This window comes from Macaca thibetana, chromosome 17 (assembly GCF_024542745.1).
Source record: "Macaca thibetana thibetana isolate TM-01 chromosome 17, ASM2454274v1, whole genome shotgun sequence".
NCBI classification, from domain to species: Eukaryota; Metazoa; Chordata; class Mammalia; order Primates; family Cercopithecidae; genus Macaca; species Macaca thibetana.
This window is the reverse complement of record NC_065594.1, coordinates 27,092,869-27,117,277: the sequence shown is the minus strand read 5'-3', so window position 1 is coordinate 27,117,277 and position 24,409 is coordinate 27,092,869. Positions and strand designations below refer to the sequence as shown.

The 24,409-nt window shown below is 40.9% G+C and overlaps 1 protein-coding gene and 1 long non-coding RNA gene across 2 annotated transcripts in view; one reads left to right on the top strand and one right to left on the bottom strand.

Annotated features, from left to right (window-relative positions):
* The window catches only part of MED4 (mediator complex subunit 4), a 1,135,161-nt gene that overhangs the window by 586,123 nt on the left and 524,629 nt on the right, over positions 1-24,409 (top strand). The gene's annotated exons all lie outside the window — the stretch shown is intronic.
* The window catches only part of LOC126940483 (uncharacterized), a 65,436-nt gene continuing 60,357 nt past the window's right edge, over positions 19,331-24,409 (bottom strand). The window contains exon 4 of the long non-coding RNA XR_007720761.1: positions 19,331-19,588. This is a non-coding gene — a long non-coding RNA (uncharacterized LOC126940483). The remainder of the gene's footprint in view (positions 19,589-24,409) is intronic.

Below are 24,409 nucleotides of genomic sequence, written 5' to 3'. Positions count from 1 at the left end.
GGGTTGAGTCATCTTCTTTGTCTAATGGAGGGGAAGAAGGGAAGAGACAAAACTGCAGTTCAGGCTTTAATTCCCTCTGTAAGGCTACTAATGCAGCATTAGTTTGTTTGTCTATTTTTTTCTCAGGGTGTTCCAGCTCCCAATAAATCATGCCACATTTGCTTATGTTTGACTTGTCACTCTCCTTCCTCCTTCATTCGTCTTCTCTTAGTGGGGCTTTCTTTTTCCCCTTTGTTAGTCCTTGTCAGATTACCAAGCATACTCTGTCCCTGGCTTTCTTGTTTTCTTCCAAAACTGTGATGGCTTCTCCCACATTATATATGTCTTGTCCCACTATAGAGCTCAAAAAAGACAGCAAAGGTCCATGTCATTCTCTTCATGTACCCTGCGGCAATCTATTTTTCATCCGGGCAGTAAAATTTGCCTTATCTGGCCCATGGAAACCTGAGCATAGATGGTTTGCCTCAGTCCCAATTATCAAAGAAGCCCCTGAGGTCTCTTTGATTGACTGTGAAGAGGTCATCCCTCTTGGTAAATCTCCTTCATTAGGCCCAACCTCTCTTATATCTAGAATGATCCAGTCCATGAAGCTATAATTCCCTTGTGTTTGCCTTGCATTAGCAAGGTGTTGCTGCAGGGCTGGGTGGGTGGTGATGTTTCTCATTTTTTCTGCTTTATTCTTGGCTAAGAAAATACCATCAACCACTATGTCCCACTATTGGACAATCTAAGTGTTGAAGGGTTCCCTAGGTAGTTTCATAAAGGTCTTTGCAATCTCTAAGAGTTCTGCAGCAGTATATTCCCTGGTAGTGAGTGTCTCCTGTATCAGTTGATCCCATTTTGCTGCAGGTATTGAGCTTTAGCTTTCCTTTGCATGAGAAGGCAAGCTTGCCAATGCCCTTCATCCCCTCATCATTATCAATGACCTCTATAACACCAAAATCTTCCTATTTGTAATATTTCCAAAGATTCCATATTTTTTATATTCCAATCAGGCTTAGTTATGATAGCTCTGATTTTTTGTCATTTCCAGTTCTTCCCCTAAATAGACAAATCTACATGCTAATATTTCAAACTTTGTTTCTTGCTCCTTGGTTTTGTCCACCAGATTTGAGGCAAGGAGAGAAGTGTAAAGGCTCATGTTCTCCTGTAGCCATTTAATTTCACTTTCACTGCTGGCTGGGCCTCTGTTGCCAAACGAGTGGCCCAAAGAACCAGCTAACCCACTGCAGTGGCTGCTCGCATCCCTTCCTAACCACAGTGTGATGTATGGCTCTCAGTTTGGTTAACAATCATTCTAAACTTTTGTCATTTTCAGAGCACACTCACCCTTCAGATGTTTGTGGACTCACACAGTAGTCTACAAGCATCTAAACGGTGAGCCACACCATTCCAAATAGAAGTGGCTGGCCACCCTGGAATTTCTGCCATGGTTGCCTTATTCCCTTTACCCATTTCTTGATCTCTCAGCTACTGGCAGGCTCACATATCTCTTAAAGGAGATCCCAGGTAACTGGCCCTTGCTCCAATTTACTGTTTGGCAGTGAGCAACTGGGTCTATGCAAACCTACCCTCAAAGGCCAAGAGAGCTGAGAGACCATTTCTTTGGCAAATCCAGTTTCTCAGAAAGAAACATTTAGTAAGGACTTAAGAAGAGAAGCCATGTCTTGGGTGGATGGGAGATGGTGGACCCCTATGCCCACCCTCCAGAAAGTGTCCTTTACATAGCAAGTTGAGAGAGCTGTTTGAAGAGACAGCCACAATGCTCTCTACAACAGAGCTTCCAGGAATAGCACCCAGATGAGCATTGCCTTTATAAAGATACTACTGACATGGGAAATGGTGCTTTAGACCTATCTATAGTGTGTATTTTTTTTTTAACAATAAGAATGCTTTTGGGCAGTGTATAGTAAAGGATTGTCTCAGTAAGTCTGAGTCGTTCAAACCCTATACATTTCAAAGAAAGATTTGGCCCCTACTTGGCTCCTGGAGAACAACCTCTAAGCCTTTGGAATATCCTGCCTGATAAGAATGTCACCTGGGAGCCTTGGGCCACACAAGATACTTCATGCTAACAATGTGACTTATGAGGGGGGCCTTAGGCCTGTTTCACAGCCCCATCTGACCTGTACATGAACCAGAGGATACCTGGCAAATGGCAGTAGACCTGGGGCCTTAGGCCCCCATCATATCAACTTGATCTCTGGAGAGGCTAGAGTAAGGTTAACCATATTGGCAGTCTGCCATGCCTAGATGACAACTCCTTCTCAAATAAACCCTGGACACCAAGGCTCAGGTGAGCTTCCTTTGTTGGCAATACTTTGTGAACATGTTATCACACATTGTTGCTGGGAGAATTAAGCATTGTCCATCTGTCCCCACTGGGAAAGAACAAGTAAAAACTCATGCGTGGTCTCTCCTGTATTTTATCCTATGTCCTTTTTCTGTTACTGATTTTAATCTATATCCTTTCACTGTAATAAATCATCATCAAGGTTATAAAAGTTTTGCTGAGTTTTATGAGTCCTTCCAGTGAACCACTGAATCCAACCATTGTCTTGCAGACCCCAAACATAGGATAATAAAAGTCCATAATTTTGTTCAGGTCCTTCAACATTCAGTTCTGGCAAAGCTCAGAATTATAAACTTCATTACAGTGAGAATTGTGCGTTTCTATACTCATCTTTATATACCTCTCCTCCCCACAATACACATAACAAAGCTTTGCATATACTGATGTTCAATGAGAATCAAGTGGAAATAAAATTGAACTCTGAGACTGTACTGAAGAAGTAGCTTCTATAATCAAAGTGGATTTGCCCTTTCTCCCAGTCATTGGTAAGTATTGCTGTAAATGTTCTTGTGAACAAGATTCAGCCTTGGCTTTATATCAGTCACACAATGAAAGCCAGTCTGGCCAAGGCTGGTGTGTCTGAATTAATCCTGTGTTGTTAGGGAACATGCATTTCCTCTTTTCTTTCTTATTGACAAGAGATCTCTGGCTATTTGCAAAGGACAGTCTTTGCGTTACAGTTTCTGCAATTTCTGACACATGTTGTGATGCTATACCATTGTAAGTGGACAATCTTGCTCAATGGAGAGGTTTAGTGAAAGGCTATCTTGGGACTGAGCAACTCCTTAAGTTGCAGCCCTGAAACAGATGCCATGACCGTGCAAGAAAAAATGCAGTGTCCTCAACACATTATTTATTTTATAACTACAATTTTAATAGACTTCTCAAGTTTGGTAAAAGTCTTAGTCTTAGAAGTAATAAAGCTGATGAATGGTTGAATTGTGACAAATATTAGGATCTTCCAATTGTCCAGAGCTAGCACACTTCTCAGGGGTCTCTATTTTATTTGCTTTAAGACAGAATTCAATATTTAAAGCACATGACACCAAGCAATAATCTAAGAGACTAATTGACACTAAAATGGATAATGTAAGCATTGAACAAAGTGGAGACTATATTCTGTTGCCATTCAGAAATAGTTGGATATTTTACACTGCTTGCTTTTTTTTTTTGTTTCTCTGTTTTTTTCCCCTCATATCAATATCTCCCCCAGCAAAGTTGTTTCAGTAAAAAACAAAACAAAATGGGTAGGTTAGTTGATTTTCAACAAGAGTACCAAGACAGTTACATGGGAGCAAGAACAGTCTTTTCAACAAATGGTTCTGGGACAACAGAATATCTGCAAACAAAAGAGTAAATTTGGACCCTTACCTCACACCATCATTAACAAAAACTAACTCAAAGAATCAAAGACCTAAATGTAAGACTTAAAACTATAAAATGCTTAGTAGAAAAAGTGTTTATCTTCATGACCCTGGATTAGACAATATTTGTTAAATATAACACCAAAAACAACAGAAAGAATAGTTTTGTTTGTTTGTTTGTTTGTTTTGCCAGGCAAGGTGGCTCACACCTGTAATCTCAGCACTTTGGGAGGCTGAGGCAGGCAGATCACCTGAGGTCGGGAGTTCGAAACCAGCCTGACCAACATGGAGAAATCCCATCTCTACTAAAAATACAAAATTAGCCAGGTGTGGTGGCCCATGCCTGTAATCCCAGCTACTCAGGAGGCTGAGGCAGGAGAATTGCTTGAACCCAGGAGGTGGAAATTGTGGTGAGCTGAGATCATGCCATTGCACTCCAGCCTGGGCAACAAGAGCAAAACTCCATCTCAAAAAGAAAAAAAAAAAAAAAGAATAGATTCTTTAAAAAAGACATCATGAAAATTTCAAACTTTGTACATCAAAGAACACCATTAAAGAAAGTGAAAAGACGACTCACAGAATGGAAGAAGGTATTTGCGAACCATGTATCTGATAAGGGACTTGTATGTTAAAATTCAATAATAAAAATATAACATTTTTAAATGGGCAGAGAACCAAAACAGATATTTCTGCAGATATACAAATGGCCAATAAACACATAAAAAATGCTCAACATTGTAAGCCATAAGGGAAATGTAAATCAAAGCCATAATGAAATACATCACAACCACTAGGATGGTTAGAATCAAAAGTCAAAGAGTAGGTGCTAGCAGGTATATGGAGAAACTGAAATCTTCATATACTCCTGATGGGAATGTAAAATGATGCAGCCACTTTGGAAAAAAAGCTGGCTGTTCCTCAAATGGTTTAATGTACAGTTACTATATGACCCAGCATATACTTAAGAGTTTCTTTCTAGTATATACCTAAGAGAAACTAAAACATATTTTCACGCAAAAACCTTTACACAAATGTTTACAATGCCATTATTCATAACGGCCAAAAAGTGGTGTGGGCTATCAGAAAAAAAATACTCCAAAATGAATGTATCAGAAGCAACTCTCTCTGCCCTCCTGCTCTCCTGTTTCTGACCTCTTCCTTCTCACCTGAGGTTAGCCATAGAAACTAGAATTCCTCTTCCCCAAGACAGGTCATAGAAACTAGAAACTCCCTATCCCTATAAAAAGCTAAAAGCCAGACACGAAACCTAAAACATTACAGTAACTTTACTCCCATCTCCACATTTCTGCATAAAACCTGGTCATAAAGAAATGATCTAATCTACTTTGTTTGATTGTAGGTCATGACGCCACAAAAGAGGATCTTGCCCCATACCCAGAAGAGAAAAATGCATGCTCATAAATACCAAGAAGAATCTACACAGACAGGCCTTGCTGGATTTCCACACTTGGTCTATTAGCATTAGATTACACCCTTTTTGTCCAATCATATTTCTACATGGCTTTCCATACTTTGTTGAATAAAAATAAAAGTTTCCCTTTCATCACTGGGTCTTCATTCTAAAGGATCCCATGTCTCATAAAACCATGATTTAATAAATTTGCATGCCTTTTCTCCTGTTGATCTGTATTTTATTTTATTTTATTTCTTAAGAACAGGGGTCTTGCTATGTTGCCAAGGCTGGACTTGAATTCCTGGCAAGCAATCTTCTCACCTCAGCCTCCTGAGTAGCTGGGACTTGGCCAATAAACACACAAAAGCATGTTCAACATTACTAGCCATAAGGGAAATGCAAATCAAAGCCATAATGAAGTATTTCACAACCACCAGGATGGCTAGAATCAAAAAGTCAAATAGTAAGTGCTGGCAGGTCTATGGAGAAATTAAAACCATCATATACCCCGATAGAAATATAAAATGGTGCAGCTACACCCTGATCTGCTTTTTTTTTTTTTTTTTTCTCAGTGATTTTCAGCAAACTTTCAGTGAGCAAAGGGGAGGTTTCTTTTGGCTCCTGCAGTGGAAACAACCCAATTGTCCATGAACTGATGAATGAATAAATAAAATGTGGTATATCTACACAATGGAATATTGTGTGGCAATAAAAATAAATGAAGTGGAGGAGGGCGTAGAGCAAGATAGGCAAAGCAAAGGCTCCACCAATAGTCCCCCACTGCAAGGACACCAATTTAACAACTATCTGCACAAAAAAGCACCTTCATAAGAATAAAAAATCAAGTGAGCACAGTACCTGGTTTTAACATCTACCATTGAAAGAGGCATTGAAGAGGGTAGGAAAGAGTCTTGAATTGCCAATGTCACCCCTCCCCCTATCTCCCAGTAGAGGCTCTGTGGTGCCAAGAAAGAATCTGAGTGCTTGGGAGAGGGTGAGCACAACTGTGACACATTGCATTGAACTCAGTGTTGCCCCATCTTAATGGAAAGCAAAACCAGACTGAACTCAGCTGACACCTGCCCATGGAGGGAGTATTTAAACCAGCCCTAACTCGAGGAGAATTGCACATCCTGTCAGTCAGAACTTCAGTTCCAGCAAGCCTCACCACCATGGGCTAAACTGCTCTAGGGCCCTAAGTAGCTGGCCCAGCTGGTGTCTCAGCAGGCTGAGGCAGCTAAGGGAATATTTGTGCCATACCTCCCTTAACCCCAGGCTGCAGAGCTCATGGCTCCAAAGGAGACTCCTTCCTTTTGCTTGAGGAGATAAAGGAAAAGTAAAGAACACTTTGTCTTGCATCTCAGATACCAGCTCAACTACATCAGAATAGGGCACCAGTCAGAGTTATAAGCCCCCTTTCCAGGCCCTAGCTCCTGGAAAACATTTCTAGACACACCCTGAGCCAGAAAAGAACTGCTGCTTTGAAGGGAAGGACCCAGTCCTAGTAGGACCCATCAGTTGCTTACCAAAAAGCCTTTGGGCCCTCAATACCAAGCAGCAATACCTAGGTAGTACGCCATGGGCCTTGGGTGACACTCTGTGACTTGCTGGCTTCGGATGAGACTCAGCACATTCCCAGCTATAGTGGCTAAGAGGAGAGACTCCTTCTGCTTGAGAAACATGGAGGAAAAAGTAAAGGGGACTTTGTTTTGCACCTTAAGTACCAGCTAGGCCACAGAAGAGTAGAGCACCAAGTGGGTTCTTAGGCACATTCCAGGTCTTGGCTCTTAGATGGCATTTCTGGACTTGCCCTGAGCCAGAGGGAAGCTCACTGCCCTGAAAGGTGAATCCCAGGCCAGGGAGCATTCATCACAAACTGACTGAAGAACTCTTGGGCATTAAGGGAATATTAACAGTAGCTTGGCAGTACTCATCGTTTGCCTGTGGGGGTGGTCGCCACAAGGTGAGGCTTCTCTGCCTTTGGAAGAGGGAGGGAAGAGTGGGAAGGACTACATCTCATGGCTAGCTGCAGTACAACAGAACACCAGGTAAATGTCTAAGGTTTTTGACCCTAGTCCCTGACTCTTGCGTGGTACCTGTGAACACATCCAGGGCCTAGGGGAACTCACTACCCTGAAGGGAAGAACACATACCTGGCTGGCCTTGCCACCTGCTGATTGTAGAGTCCCTGGGGCTTGAGTGAACATAGATCATAGCCAGGTTGTAATTACAGTGGGCCGTGGGTGAGATTCAGTGCTGTGCTGGCTTCAGGTCTGACCCAGCACAGTTCCAGTGGTGGGGGCCACCACCCCCAGTGATACCCTACCACTAGTTCCAGATGGCTCAGAACAGAGAGAGAGAAAGATTCTGTTTGTTTGGGAGAAAGTAAGGGAAGAGAACAAGAGTCTATACCTGGTAATCAAGAGAATTCTCCCAGATTTTATCCAAGACCAACAAGGCAGTTGTTGGCTATATGTAAGAATGCATGAATCTGCAAGAACCACAGCGCTACTGAGTTTGGGTTGCCCTCTAATGCAGATACAGCTTAGAGCACAACACCCAAGTCCTTTCAAATACCTGGAAAACCTTCCCAAGAAGGATGGGTACAAATAAGCCCAGACATGAAGACTACGATAAATACCTAACTTTTTAATGCCTAGACACAGACTATCAATAAGCATCAAGACCATCCAGGAAAACATAACTTCACCAAATAAACTAAATAAGGCACCAGGGACCAATCCTGGAGAAAGAGAGATATGTGACCTTTCAGACAGAGAATTCAAAATAGTTGTTTTGAGGAAATTCAAAGAATTCAAGATAATGTAGAGAAAGAATTCAGAATTCTATTAGATAAATTTAACAAAAAATTTGAAATAATTAAAAAGAATCAAGCAGAAATTCTGGAGTTGTAAAAATGCAATTGGCATACTGAAGAATGCATCAGAGTATTTTAATAGCAGAATTGATCAAGTGGAAGAAAAAATTAGTTCACTTGAAGACAGAGGAGACACACACAAAAAAAGAACAAAAAACAATGACACATGGCTACAGGATCTAGAAAATAGTCACAAAAAAGAAAGTCTGAGTTACTGGCCTTAAAGAGGAAGAAGAGAAACAGAGAGGAGTAGAAAGTTTATTCAAAAGGAGAGTAACAGAGAACTTCCCAAACCTCTATTGATGATAGAAAGATATCAATAGCCAAGTACAAGAAAGTTATAGAACACCAAGCTGATTTAACCCAAATAAGTCTACCTTAAGGCATTTAATCAAATTCCCAAAGATCAGGTATAAAGAAAGGATCCTAAAATCAGCAAGAGAAAAGAAAGAAATTACATACAACAGAGCTCCAATATGTGGGGCAGCAGACTTTATAGTGGAAATTTTACAGGCCAGGAGCAAGTGGCCTAACATATTTAAAGTGCTGAAGGAAAATAACTTTTACCCTGGAATAGTATATCCAGTGAAAATATCCTTCAGCCATGAAGGAGAAATAGACTTTCCCAGACAAACAAAAGCTGAGGGATTTTATTATCGACACCAGACCTGTCCTACAAGAAATGCCAAAGGGAGTACTTCAGTTGGAAAGAAAAAGACATTAGTGAGCAATAAGAAATCATCTGAAGGTACAAAACTCACTACTAATCGTAAGTAAACAGAAAAACAATATTATAACACTATAACTGTAGTGTTTAAACTCCTCGTATCTTAAGAAGAAAGACTAAATGATGAACGAATCAAAAACAATAACTAGGCCGGGCGCGGTGGCTCAAGCCTGTAATCCCAGCACTTTGGGAGGCCGAGACGGGCGGATCACGAGGTCAGGAGATCGAGACCATCCTGGCTAATATGGTGAAACCCCGTCTCTACTAAAAATACAAAAAACTAGCCGGGCGAGGTGGTGGGCGCCTGTAGTCCCAGCTACTCGGGAGGCTGAGGCAGGAGAATGGCGTAAACCCGGGAGGCGGAGCTTGCAGTGAGCTGAGATCCGGCCACTGCGCTCCAGCCTGGGCGACAAAGCGAGACTCCGTCTCAAAAAAAAAAAAAAAAAAAAAAAAAAAAACAATAACTTCAACAACTTTTCAAGACATAGACAATAAAATAATATATAAGTAGAAAAAAACAAAAAATTAAACCGTGGGGGGAGGGGGATGAAATTAAGGTATAGAATTTTTATTAGCTTTCTTTTTGCTTGCTTGTTTATACAAAAGTGTTAAGTTGTTATTAACTTAAAATAAGTTAATAATTTATAATGGGTTATAAGATAGTATTTGGAAGCCTCATAGTCACCTCAAATTAAAAAACATACAACAGATACACAAAAAAATAAAAAGCAAGAAATTAAATCATACCACCAGAGAAAATCAACTTAGCTTCCAGAAAGACAGGAGAGAAAGAAAGAAAAAGAAGAATGCCACAAAACAACCAGAAAACAAATTAAAAAATGGCAGGAATACATTCTCACTTATTAATAATGACATTGAATGTAGATGGACTAAACTCTCCAATAAAAAGACATAGAGTGTCTCAATGGTTTTAAAAAAAGACACAATGATCTGTTGCCTACAAGAGACATACTTCACCTATGAAGATACACATAGACTGAAAATAAAGGGATGGAAAAAGCTATTCCATTCTAATGGAAACCAAAAGAGAGCAGGAGTAGCTATACTTTTATATCAAAGAAAATAGATTTCTAGACGAATACTATAAAAAGAGACAAACAAAGTCACTATACAATCACAAGGAGTTAATTCAGCAAGAGGATATAACAATTGCAAATATACATGCACCCAATCCTGGAACACCCAGACATATAAAGCAAATATTATTAGAGCTAAAGAGAGAGACCCCTATACAATAATAACTGGGACTTCACAACCCCACTTTCAGCATTAGACAGAATTAGTCCATACAGAAAATCAACAAAGAAATGTGAGACTTAATCTGCACTATAGACCAAATGGACCTAATAGATATTTACAGAACATTTATCCAACAGCTGCATAATACACATTATTTTCCTCAGCACATGGATCATTCTCAAAGATAGACCATATGTTGGGTCACAAAACAAGTCTTAAAACATTCAAAAAATTGAAACAATATCGAGCATCTTCTCTAATAACAATGGAATAAAAGTAGAAATAAGTAACAAGAGGAATTTTGGAAACTATACCAACACATAGAAATTAAACAGTATGCTCCTGAATGACCAGTAGGTCAATGAAGAAACTAATAAGGAAATTGAAAAATTTCTTGAAACAAATGATATGGAAACACAATATACCAAAATCTAGAGGATACAACAAAGGAAAGACTAAGAGGGAAGTTTACAGCTGTAAATGCTTACATCAAGAAAAGGAAAAACTTCAAATAAACAATCTAATGATGCATCTTAAAGAACCAGAAAATCAAGAGCAAACCAAACCCAAAATTAGTAGAGGAAAAAAATAATAAAGATCAGAGCAGAAATAAATGAATTTGAATAAATGAAACCTAAAATTAGTAGAAGAAAAAAATAAAGATTAGAGCAGAAATGAATAAATATTGAAAATAAATAAACAATACAAAAGATAAATCAAATAAAAGCATTTTTTTAAAAAAAAGACTGACAAAACTTTAGCCACACTAACTAAAGAAAAATGAAAGAAGACCCTACAAAATAAAATCAGAGAGGAGAAGGAGACATAACAACTGATATTGCAGAAATTCAAAGGATCATTAGTGGCTACTATGAGCAACTATATGCCAATAAATTGGAAAATCTAGAAGAAATTGATAAATTCCTAGACACACACAACCTACCAAGATTGAAAAATGAAGAAATCCAAAACCTGAACAGACTGATAGTAAGTAATGAGATCAAGGCCATAATAAAAAGTCTTCTAGTTAAGAAAAGCCCAGGACCCAGTGGTGTTGCCGCTGGATTCTACCAAACATTTAAAGAAGAATGAATACCAATCCTACTCAAATTGTTCTAAAAAACAAAGGAGACGGGAATACTTCCAAACTCATTCTACAATACCAGTATTACTCTGATACCAAAATGCAACAAAGTCAAATTTTAAAAAAGAAAACTACAGGCCAATATCACTGATGAATATTGAGGCAAAAACTTTCAACAAAATACTAGCAAACCAAATTCAACAACACAATAAAATAAAAAACATTCATCATGACCAAGCGGGCTTTATCTCAGAGATGCAAGGATGGTTCAACACATACAATCAATCAGTGTGATACATCATATCAACAGAATGAAGGACAAAAACAATATGATTATTTCAATTGATGCTGAAAAAGTATTTGACACAATTCAACATCCTGACATGATTTTTTAAAAAAACCCTCAAAAAACTGGATATAGAAAGAACATACCTCAACATAATAAAAGCTATATTTGACAGACCCAAAGCTAGTATCATATTGCATGGGGAAAAATGGAAACCCTTTCCTCTAAGATTGGGAACATGACAAGAATGCCCACTGTCACCAATGTTATTCAACATAGTACTGGAAGTCCTAGCTAGAGCAACCAGACAGAAAAAAATAAAGGGCATCCGGCCAGGCACAGTGGCTCATGCCTGTAATCCCAGCACTTTGGGAGGTCGAGTCAGGCAGATCACCTGAGGTCAGTAGTTTGAAGCCAGCCCAGCCAACATGGTGAAACCTCGTCTCTACTTAAAATACAAAAATTAGCTGGCTGTGTTGTCAGGTGCTTGTAATGTCAGCTACTTGGGAGGCTGAGGCAGGAGAATTGCTTGAACCTAGGAGATGGAGGCTCCAGTGAGTCGATACCACACCACTGCACTCCAGCCTGGGTGACAGAGTGAAACTCTATCTCAAAAAAAAAAAAAGTAGAAATAAAGGGCATCCAAATTAGAAGGGAAGAAGTCAAATGATCTTTGTTTTAAGATGACATGATCTTATATTTGGAAAAACCTAAAGACTCCACCAAAAAACCATCAAAACCGATAAGCAAATTCAGTAAATTTGCAAGACACAAAATGAATATACAAAAATCAGTAGCATTTCTATCTATCAAGAGCAAACAATCTAAAAAAGAACCAAGAAAGTAATCCCATTTACAGTAGCCACAAATAAAGTAAAATACCTAGCAATTAACTTAAAGAAGTAAAAAATCTCTACATTGAAAACTATAAAACATTGATGCGAGAAATCGAAGAGGACACACAAAAAAATGGAAAAATATTCCATGTTCGTGGATTGGAAGAATTCATATTGTTAAAATGTCCATACTACCCAAAGCAATCTATAGATTTCATACAATTTCTATCAAAATACCAATAACATTTTTCACAGAAATAGAAAAAACAATCCTAAAATTTATATGGAACCACAAAAGACCTAGAATAGGCAAAGCTATCCTACACAAAAAGAATGAAACTGGAGGAATCACATTACCTGACTTTAAATTATACTACAGAGCTACAGTAATCAAAACAGTATGGTACTGGCACAAAAATAGACACACTGACCAGAGGAACAGAACAGAGAACCCAGAAATAAATCCATACATCTACAGTGAACTCATTTTTGACAAAGTTGCCAAAAACATACATTAGGGAAAAGACAGTCTCTTCAATAAATGATGCTGGAAAAACCAGATATCCATATGAAGAAGAATGAAACTAGACCCCATCTCTCACTATATACAAAAATCAAATCAAAACGGACTAAAGACTTAAATCAAAGACCTCAAACTATGACAACCAAAGAAAAAACTGAACAAATGGGATCATATCAAGTGAAAAAGCTTCCACACAGCAAAGAAAACAATCAATAAAGTGAAGAGACAATCCACAGAATAGGAGGAAATATTTGCAAACTACCCATCTGACAAGGGATTAATGGCCAGAATGTATAAGGAACTCAAACAACTCTATAGGAAAAATCTAATAATTTGACTTGAAATAGACAAAAGATCTGAATAGACATTTCTCAAAAAAAAAAAAAGACTTACATATTGCAAACAGGTGTATGAAAAGGTGCTCAATATCACTGATCATCAAAGAAATGCAAATCAAAACTACAATGAGATATCTCACTCCAGTTAAAATGGCTTTTATTCAAAAGTCAGGCAATAACAAATGCTGGAGAGGATGTGGAGAAATGGGAACCCTGGTGCACTGTTGGGAATGTAAACTAGTTCAACCACTATGAAGATATGAAGAACAGTTTGGAGATTTCTTGAAAAACTAAAAATAGAGCTACCTTACCATCCAGCAATCTCACTCCTACGTATATACCCAAAAGAAAGGAAATCAGTATATCAAAGAGATATCTGCACTTTTTTTTTTTTTTTTTTTTTTTTTTTTTTTGAGACAGAGTTTCGCTCTTGCTGCCCAGGCTGGAGTACAATGGCACGGTCTTGGCTCACTGTAACCTCTGCCTCCTAGGTTCAAGCGATTCTCCTGCCCCAGCCTCCTGAGTAGCTGGGGTTACAGGTGCCCACCACCATACCAGGCTAATTTTTGTATTTTTAATAGGGATAGGGTTTCACCATGTTGGTCAGGCTGGTATCGAATTCCTGACCTCAATTGATCCGCCCACCTCGGCCTCCCAAAGTACTGGGATTACAAGTGTGAGCCACCACGCCCAGTCTAGATATCTGCACTTCTATGTTTGCTGCAGCATTGTTTACAATAACTAAAATTTGGAAGCAACCTAACTGTCCGTAACAGATGAACAGATGAAGAAAATATGGTATATATACACAATGGAGTACTATTCAGCCACAATAAAGAATGAGATCTTGTCATCTGCACAACATGGTTGGAACTGGAGGTTGGAATTTCATTATGTTAAGTGAAATAAGCCAGGCACAGCAAGACAAACTTCACATGTTCTCACTTTTTGTGGGAGGTAAAAAGTAAAACAATGGAACTTATGGCAATATAGAGTAGAAAAATGGTTACCAGAGGCTGGGAAGAGTAGTTGGAGTTGGAGGGTTGGGGAGTGTGGGGGAGAAGTGAGGAAAGTTAATGGGTAGAAAAAATAGAAAGAATGAATAAAACCTAGTATTTGCTAGCACAATAGGATGACTACAGTAAAAAAAAATTTAATTATACATTTTAAAATAACTAAGAGTATAATTGGCTTTTATACCTTGGCAATCATAAATTGGCATTTATCAAGGATAAATGCTTGAGGTAATGGATACCTATTTACCCTGATGTGATTATTATGCATTGCATGCTTGTATCATAATATCTTATGTAACCCATATATATACCTATTATATACCCACAAAAATTAAAAATAAAAATTTTTAAGAAAGAAATGAAATACTGATGCTGTATAACATGAATGAACCTTGAAGACATTATGCTAAGTGGAAAAAGGCTATCACAAAGGATCACATATTGGATAATTCCATTTATATGAAATGTCCAGAATAGTCAAATCTGTAAAGTACAAACATAGATTAGTGGTTACCTAGGACAAGGGGAGAATAGGAGGATTACAGAGGGGGGATCATGCCTAAGGGATGTGAAGTTACTTTTTAGGATAATAAAAATGTTCTAAAATTGATTGCAGTGATGGTCATTAAATTGTAGTCTTTAAATGAACGAATTGTGTGATATGTGATTATATCTCAAATATATTTAAAACCATTTTTTAATAAATAAAGGTAAATATTTAGAGATTTTTCTAAACAGCAATTATTCATGCAAAAAATCATATAGGTTAATTATCCCCTTTCCCCATCATTCTCCCACCCCAGAAGAAAAGAACTAGCACTTGTTGAACACCTTGTTGGTGCCAGGCAATTCTGGTTCCAACTCTGCCAAGGTCATACAAGCAATAAAAGGGGAGACCAGGTCCCCTTGAGGAAGGACTCTGCTACATTGCCAAAAATGTATACTGTTTATCTTTCTCCCAGTTGTCCCCAAAGGGACCTGCAGCCTTTTATCAGAGGAACTGGGCACTGGGGAAAAGGAAACAATCAGATGTTTAGGATGACTGGACACTGGCTTTGAACTGATACTAATTTCAGGAGACCCAAAATATTACTGTGGTCTGCCAGTCACAGTAGGAGATTATGGCTGTTCGGTGAGGGGATGGTTAATTTTATGTGCTAGCTTCACTGGGCTGCAGGGTGCCCAGATAAACGTTATTTCTGCATGTGTCTATGAGATTGTTCCTGGATGAGACTAGCATTGGAATCGGTTAACTCAATATAGACGGCCCTCTCCAATGCAGGTGGGCATTATCCAATCTGTTGAGGGACTGAATAAGGCAAAATGTGGAGGAAGGAGGAATTTGCCCCTTTTTTTCTGCCTCATTGGAACATCTCATCTCATCTTCTGCCCTTGACCTGGGATTTACACCATCGGTACCTCTGATTCTCAGGCCTTCAAACGTGGACTGAATAATAACACCAGCTTTCCTGGGTCTCCAGCTTATAGAGGACAGATTGTGGGACTTCTCAGCCTCCATTATTGTGTGAGCCAATTCCTCATAATAAATTCCTCGTTCCTGTCTCTCTCTCTCTCTCTCTCTCTCTCTCTCTCTCTCTCTCTCTCTGTCTCTCTCTCTGTCTCTGTCTCTCTCTCACTCTGTCTCTCTCTCTCTCAGTCTTTTTCTCTGCAAATCCCTGACTAATATAGGTGATCAATGGAGTTTAACTACATCCACCTCATAGTAGACCCAGTGGGTCCCGGAATCCATCCTGTGGTTATTTCCCCATTTCTAGAATGCATAATTGGAATAGACTTACCCAGCAGCCTGCAGAATCCCCACATTGGTGGAATTCTAGACTGAAATTCAAGTCTGTTCTTTCCACCACGCTGAATGTCTTGAGGGCAAAAGACCGAAGTACTAACATGCGTGCCAGCAGCCCTGGAATTTATTCCTACTTTCTACATAATGAATTTATGGCTGGGGATCTGGTTTCTCAGAGGCGATTAGAAGCAGCAAATTAGGAGACACAAATTAGACAGAGACATACTAATGTCAGCAGTGAGAGATAAACACTGACAACCCACTGTGAGGCAGAACCCACAGGAAGTAGGCAGGAGCTCAGGGAGCAAAGCAGCCTGCCGAGGATGGGCAGAGATGCTACCTACCTCCACTGCCCTCAAGGGCACACCTCAGAGCAGAGTGGCCCTTCTCAAACTTGAGCATGCACGAGAAGCACCTGGAGGGCTTGTTAAAGCGCAGATTGCAGGGCTCCACCCCCAGAGTTTCAGCTGCAGCAGGTCTGGGGTGAAGTCTGCACTTACATTTCTGAGAATTTGCATTTCTAACAAGTCCCCAGGTTGAGGGGTTGCTGATACTGCTGGTCCAGGGGCCACACTTTGAGAACCCCTGGCATATATTGGTGTTCCCAATAATGATCCTGAATCTTTAAAACAAGATTCGATTATTCTGGGTTCCTATGTACAATGAATTTAAAGTAATTTGGGGCAAAATTAGTAAGAATAAACTTTTTGGCATTTAAAGAGTTAAGGTTGGAAAACTGGAAAAATTTATCCAAAAAGACCCAGCCCCTACATCACCAGAGGAGGCAGAAGGCCTTCCCCGATCACCTAATCTAGTGGCCTCCTACACTGTCGCTCCCCCATCCTCCTGCCCACTTTATATCATTTTATAGCACATATTGCAACCAGATATTATATGTTTATTTGTTTATGGTCTTTCTCCCACAAAAAAGTAAGCTCCATGATGACAGGGCTTGTTATCTTTTGTTCACCACAGAATCCCAATATCTGGAACTTGGCCCTTAATACGGTCTTAATAAATAATTATTGAATGAATAAATGAATAAACCAAATAAAACATTTATTTTGCTATAATGCTTGGAGGAGGCCAGAGTACAGGAAGGGGGCTGATTGCTGGGAGGTTACTCTTCAAGCAAAAGGATCCTCCCCGCTCTACATGTCCTTTAAGAAAATGGAATTTAAGGGGAGCAGTAAATGAGAGAAAAGAAAATGCTGTTTTTGAAGAGAGGCTGTTCTCCTTCTCCATCTAGATGCTAAGAACGCAATTTCAGGCCGGACACAGTGCCTCATGCCTCTAATCCCAACACTTTAGGAGGCTGAGGTGGGAGAATCACTTGAGGACAGGCGTTTGAGACCAGCCATGGCAACATATCCAGATACTCTGAAGGTTGAGGTGGGAGGACTGCTTGAGCCCGGGAGTTCCAGATTACGGTGAGCTATGATTGTACCACTGCACTCCAGTCTAGGTGGCAGAGCAACCCCCTGTCTCAAAAAAAAAAAAAAAAAAAGCAATTCCAGCCTCAAGAAAGGGCCAGAAAGACACCACAGAGCTCAGCACTCATACAAATTCCAGGTGATTTCTGCCCAGGGACCTCCAGCTGAGCTCATGATGCTCCTTGGAAACGTGCTGCCCGGGCTTGAAAGACTGGCTCAGCTTCTCTAGGTTTATCTGCCATTCCGTGAGCTCAGTGTTGCTGGCAAAGGGGGCAATGCTCTGTGGCAAATCCCCTGCGCCATGACTCGCCTGTGCTGCTGGAAAAGATTAAGGTTTCTGCTGTTGAAAAAATACAGAAAGAGCAAAACCACACATCATCCTTCCTCCTCTCCCCTTCTCTGCCAAACTATGTATTGTTTTCCCTCTTAGTCACTCTTCCAAGAGGCCCACCACATAACTTCCTGACACAGAAATATTAAACCAGGAAGCCAGGAGTTCAGCTGGGCTCGTTTCTTGATTACAGATGATGTCTTTAAGTAGCACAGCCAGGACTGAAATTCAACTCCATCCCACAACAGAGTTTTCTAGCACCCCCATCCCCCTTCTGCAGACTGTGAGCTCCTATGGGGAGACAGCTGCTGCGTTCTCATGAACATGGTGTCTGGCACCTTGACAGGTCTCAAGAAACAGTTGAGGAATGAATTTGTCAATGGCTCACTCTTGTCTATTCCTACAAATGCTTTGCAAGAGGTAGTGTGATTGTTGATGACATCTCTGTTGAGGTTAGAAAGAGAAAAGGACGCAATAGAGAAGTTATAGAAGGATATGTAGGTGTAGTGTGTCTCAGAAAAATTAACTTCTTAATGTCAGCACTTTCCAGGTTCTAGTCTAGTTGTTTGGGTCTAGAAACCCAGTATTTACAGTGCATTCATAGTTGAGTGTTGAAAACTGCTTCAAGCTAACTAAACCCACAAAAGACCAGAATGCAATTAATTCATTCACAATATGCCAAAGGGACTGAGTATCTGAACTGGCTAATTCAACCATTCTCTCCCTAAGGAAAAAACAACTTTGGAAGCCACCTCCTTCAATGTGAGTCCGTAGAGGGCCCTTATTATGTCACTCCAACCCCTAGCACAGTGAATAATCACATGAAAAGTTATTTTTTCGTAGAAGATAGGCTCCATGAGGGCAGACATTGACTGTCTTGTTCACTGCTATATCCCAAGCTCCTAAAAGAGGGCCTGTCACAGGCTGAGGCAGGAGAATGGTGTGAACCCGGGAGACGGAGCTTGCAGTGAGCCGAGATGGTGCCACTGCACTCCAGCCTGGGCGACAGAGCGAGATTCAAAAAAAAAAAAAAAAAAAAAAAAAGAATGCCTGCCACATAGTTAGTAGGTTCTCAATAGTGTTTGCTGGATGAATGAATGCTTGAAGAGTCCTTTAATCAGCGCAAAGTTAGGACAAATACATTTTGTTTTATTGCCCTGTTGCTGTTGAAAAGCTTATGTGAAGTGATACAACCACCTCTCTTAAGAGAATGCAGCTGCCAAGCAGATGTTAAGGCCATGCCCCCCACTCCTGACTGGCATCTTCTTCATTGGGTGGTATTGAAAACACTGACATTTTGCTCTTTGACCTCCCTTTCACTCTGGAGATCTGCCGTCTGGTTGGCACATTCTTTCTTGAGACAAAGTGCCAGCCAGTTGTAACTTTCTCAGCTGTACTTACCTTCTGATCACTTCTCCTCGTGACTACACCTTGGCATCCTGGTCACCCTGCTTGAAAGAGGTGAGCTGAAGACTTCCCAGCTGCACATCTGTACTTCCTGGAGGGAGTCCTATTCTGCACATGTTGATTCATCCTTTCTTCCTCCACAAAGGGCAATTGAGTGTCCTGGTAGCCTAATCATAGTCTGTAGCAAGCGTAGGGGTGAAAGGGTAATGCCTGTCCTCACACTCATTGCAACGTCCCCAGCTAACACCCATATAAAGAAGGACAGATTCACAAGAGAAAAGTATAACAAATTTATTTAACTAAGTTTTATGTAATACGGGAGCTTTCAGAAATGAAGACCCAAAGACCCAGAGAAAGCTTTTTTTTAATGCTTAGGTTTGATGAAGAATGTACAGCCATGTAGAAATGTGATTCGACAGAAAGGGCATGTCCTAATGGTAATAAGCTGAAATGGGAACCCAGCAAGGCTTGTTTGTTTAGCTTCTTCTTGGCCTCTTGTGTAGCATTTCTTTCTCCAGGATAAGGCAGGATCATCTGTCAAATGAGGGTTTTAAGGGGAGAAGAAGGGTCAGGCAGTGACATTTTTAGGTTTACAGTTTGCTTTGGGAAAGAGGGGTTCTAGTTTCTATGACCTGCCATGGGAAAGAAATGAAAGAAAGAGAAAGGAGAGTGGGAGAAGGTCGGAATGAACATCTTGCTGCTGAGGTCCTTCCAATCTCCCTCAGGGCAAAGTATTCAGCATACCAAAGTGCTATACTTGAGGTTCTCATGTTCTGATTCCCAACACAAACATTCAGAGGGAGTTGTGGGAAGAGCATGCAACTGAAAGTACAAACGAAACGGGGGAGTTCCGTGACCTCTCTTGCAGGACATGTAATGGGCGTGGCTCATCCATTTGGCCATCTTGCTCTCAAACCCCTTATGGGAGGGGGAGCATGCAGACAGGCAGGTGTAGGAGCTGCGGCAAGTGCTTTTGGGCTCCAGCCCCACGATTGCATCTAGGGATGGGTGCCTGTGACTCTCGAAGCCCAAGTGGGCATGTGTTACAGTGCGCTTTTTCAGCCTTGTTGTCCATAGATGGCTTAAGTGTTAAACATCTCAGTGGGCCGGGCGCGGTGGCTCAAGCCTGTAATCCCAGCACTTTGGGAGGCCGAGGCGGGTGGATCACGAGGTCAGGAGATCGAGACTATCCTGGCTAACATGGTGAAACCCCGTCTCTACTAAAAATACAAAAAACTAGCCGGACGTGGTGGCGGGCGCCTGTAGTCTCAGCTACTTGGGAGGCTGAGGCGGGAGAATGGCGTGAACCCGGGAGGCGGAGCTTGCAGTGAGCCGAGATCACGCCACTGCACTCCAGCCTGGGAGACACAGTGAGACTCCGTCTCAAAAAAAAAAAAAAAAACAAAAAAAAACAAAACATCTCAGTGGACCCTCTGCCTTTTTGCAAGGGCAGAGGGCCAGCATGACAGTTTTCCGTATCCAAGCTCTTGTCCAGCGTCCAGGAAAAATCAGGTCACACACGGACTTAAAGGATGGTAAACGTGGGAGTTTTATTGAGTGGTGGAGGTGGCTCTCAGTGGGATGGATGGGGCTGGAAAGGGGATGGAATGGGAAGATGATCTTCACCTGGAGTTTGACCATGCAGTGGCCCATCTCCTCTCTTACTGTCCCCAGCCGAGCTCCTCTCAACATTAAGAAGCTCCTTCTCTTCTCTCCTTCTCTGCCCTTCTGTTTGTCTGCTTGTGGAGCCTGGGGTTTAGGGTTTATAAGGGTACAGGATAGGTGGGTGTGGTGAGCCAAAAGGCAACTTTTGGGTGCAAAAACAGGAATACCTGTTCCCATTTAGGACTGTGGGTTTCCAGGATTGAGGGTGGGGCTTTTGCGGGGTAACCACCCTCTTCTACCTATTATTTCCCTGTTTGCTGTCTGCATCGTTTATCCTTGCACTCCATCTCCAAATATGGGGTCCTCCTGAGCCACTAGCTCTCAGGTCTACCCATTCACTGCAAATTCCGATTAACATGTGCAAAATGCCTTAGAGTTTATTAACACTGTACACAGTTTCCCTATTGCAATTTCCCTGTCATAATAAATTGGCTCTAACTGGGTAGTGGGCAAGAACTCATGGGGTGGTTACAAATACAAATTTAATAAAAAATTGTGATATAACTCTATTAGTAGCTGGCGGAGGGAGGAGAAATAAGGTGGAGAATGTTAAGACAGCTAAATCTTCATCTGCCGTAATAGAACAACAATAGCTACTGTCTGGAACTGACAAGTTGGGAAATAGCAGTATGTGTATATTCCTTAGAAATATGGAGTTAAATACCAGAAAAAAAATAGAAAGGGTTTAGAAGGTTAAAAGTGGTTGCCTTTAAGGAGCAGAAATAAGGAGGCAGAAAGACAGAAATGTGAAGCAAGAAACCACCCTTATTTGTGTAGGGGAGGAGAAAATAATTTTTTCTCTACCTTTCCTAAGTTTTTTGTTAGGACAGACCCCTGTACTGAAAGAGAAATTAACAAAAGAAAAAAACCCAAGTTTATTAATATGTATATTTCATGTATACATGGGAGATACTCAGGGAATGAGTAATTCTTGAGAGCAGATCTCAAATAGGTGGCTTTGACTTCAAGCTTAAAAACCATCCTTTGCTAAAACTGAGAGGGAAGGGAAGGCCAGTTATGGGGGGACAGCCAGGAAAGCACCTGAAACCAGGGTGAGGTTTGTGATGTAGATTTAAATCCATGCCTTTTTCATTGATAAGAGTTTCTAGTGATTTAGAGTCATTCTTCTCTTCCTCTTGCAGACAGAAAGACACCCTTACGTATGGAGATCTCCTTTGTAGACATAAACTTTCCTTACAAAAGGGTAAATTCTACTTTTGTTTTCCGAGATTCTCCTCTGCTGCAGTTTCTCAAAGTAATCCTCATGCTAAAGAGGGATATTTGGGGGTGGCATGTTTCTGGTCTCCTAAAGTCATATTTGGGGGTGACATGTCCTAAATCCCATCTTTTGCTACTATTTGACACATATATGGCAAATATATATATATATATATATATATATATATATATATATATATATGCTGGAAAGGCATCCAGATCCAGACCCCAATAGAGGGTTCTTGAATCTTGAGCAAGAAAGAATTCAGGGCAAGTCCATAGAGTAACGTGAAAGCAAGTGTATTAAGAAAGTAAAGAAATAAGGAAAGGTTACTCCAGAGGCAGAGCAGCCCTGATGGCTGCTGGTTGCCCATTTTTATGGTTATTTCTTGATTACATGCTAAACAAGGGGTGGATTATTCATGCCTTCCCTTTTTAGACTATATAGGATAACTTCCTGATGTTGCCATGGCATTTGTAAACTGTCATGGCGCTGGTGGGAGTGTAGCAGTGAGGATGACCAGGGGTCACTTTCATCACCATCTTGGTTTTGGTGGGTTTTGGCCGGATTCTTTACTGCAACCAGTTTTTTTGTTTGTTTTTTGTACACTTTAAGTTCTAGGGTACATGTGCACAACGTGCAGGTTTGTTACATATGTATACATGTGCCATGTTGCTGTGCTGCACCCATTAACTCGTCATTTACATTAGGTATATCTCCTAATGCTATCCCTCCCCCCTCCCCCCACCCCACAATAGGCCCTGGTGTGTGATGTTCCCCTTCCTGTGTCCAAGTATGATCTCACTGTTCAATTCCCACCTATGAGTGAGAACAAGCGATGTTTGGTTTTCTGTTCTTGCAATAGTTTGCTGAGAATGATGGTTTGCAGCTGCATCCATGTCCCTACAAAGGACAGGAGCTCATCCTTTTTTGTGGCTTACTGCAACCAGTTTTGTCAGCAAAGTCTTTATGACCTCCTGTCTCATCTGTGACTTAGAATGCCTAACCTCCTGGGAATTCAGCCCAGTAGGTCTCAGTCTTATTTTACCCACTCCTATTCAAGATGGAGTTACTCTGGTTCGAATGCTTCTAACACACACACAAATGTATACACACACACACACATGTGTATTTGTGCTTATATATATGTATATATGTTTGTATACACATATATCCATACCTTTTCTTGATAAAAGTTAAAAATGAACAAAGAAGGCCAGGGTATGCAATGCATGATAAGGACATTTTCATAAAAAATAGCTAGTGTCAACAAGCAACCACTTTAGATTTAAGATGCAACCTTCAGCTCTCTGAAAAATGCTCTGACATGGTCCTCTTCACTCCCACACTGAAGTCAGTATGGCTTACTATACTCGCTACACAGATCTCCTTTCAGGCTCTACCTGTTCCATTACCGGAGCAAACAGAAGCAAGCAGCAGCCCAGGCTGCCAACTCACTCTCTGAGGTGAGTTCCAGAACCTACAGGGTGGCATTATCACATTCTTGGGCTGACAGCACTTTTGCTGCCTCCGTGGCTCCCTCTTCATTAAAAAAAAAAAAAAAAAATTAAAAATTGTATTTGAAACAACTGTGTTGGTATAAAAATTGACATGATATAGTCTAGATTCATTATTAGGTATTCATTAATATTATATTTTTTCTTCTGATTTTGAAAGTAATTAAAACACTTTCATGGGTCCCTAAAAGTCTCATGGGCTCTAGGCACAGTGCCTGCTCCACCTAACGGGGAAACTGGCCCTGAGAACCTGAGGCAGGAAGAAGGGACAGATCAGCGAAGCACTCTGCCACCCTCTGCAGGTCCTGGTAGAAAAGCATCAAAAGCAAAGAAATAATAAAACCCTCCTAGAGTAAAGTCATCCATACATCAGCTGGTATTTGTTAGGGAGTTGTCAGGTGCAACTTGCAAAAACATCTTGTCAAATGTCCACAGCTTTCCTGTGAGGTGACTCTCACGTCCACAGACATCCAGTGGCCCCAGAGGTTAGGTTTCATGTCTCAGTTCACCCACACCATTCATGGCAGCCCAGGAATGTGTAACCACTCAGCCTGGCTCTTCCCTGCCTGTCAAGGAGGTGAGGCCGTAGGGTGTGGAGTGGGTGGGACATCTGTTCCCTGTCACCCTCCGAGTCCTCCCTTTCACACCCACGCTCTGCCTTGCACGGAAAATAAACATCAGTAACTAATAAATTTGAAGTCAAAATCTAATGTACTTTTTTTTAACTCTCTGCCGTATGAAGAGACCACCAAACAGGCTTTGTGTGAGCAATAAGGCTGTTTATTTCACCTGAGTGCAGGTGGGCTGAGTCCGAAAAAGAGAGTCAGCGAAGGGGAGATAGGAGTGAGGCCGTTTTATAGGATTTGGGTAGGTAAAGGAAAATTACAGTCAAAGGGGGTTGTTCTCTGGCGGGCAGGAGTGGAGGTCACAAGGTGCTCAGTGGGGGAGCTTTTT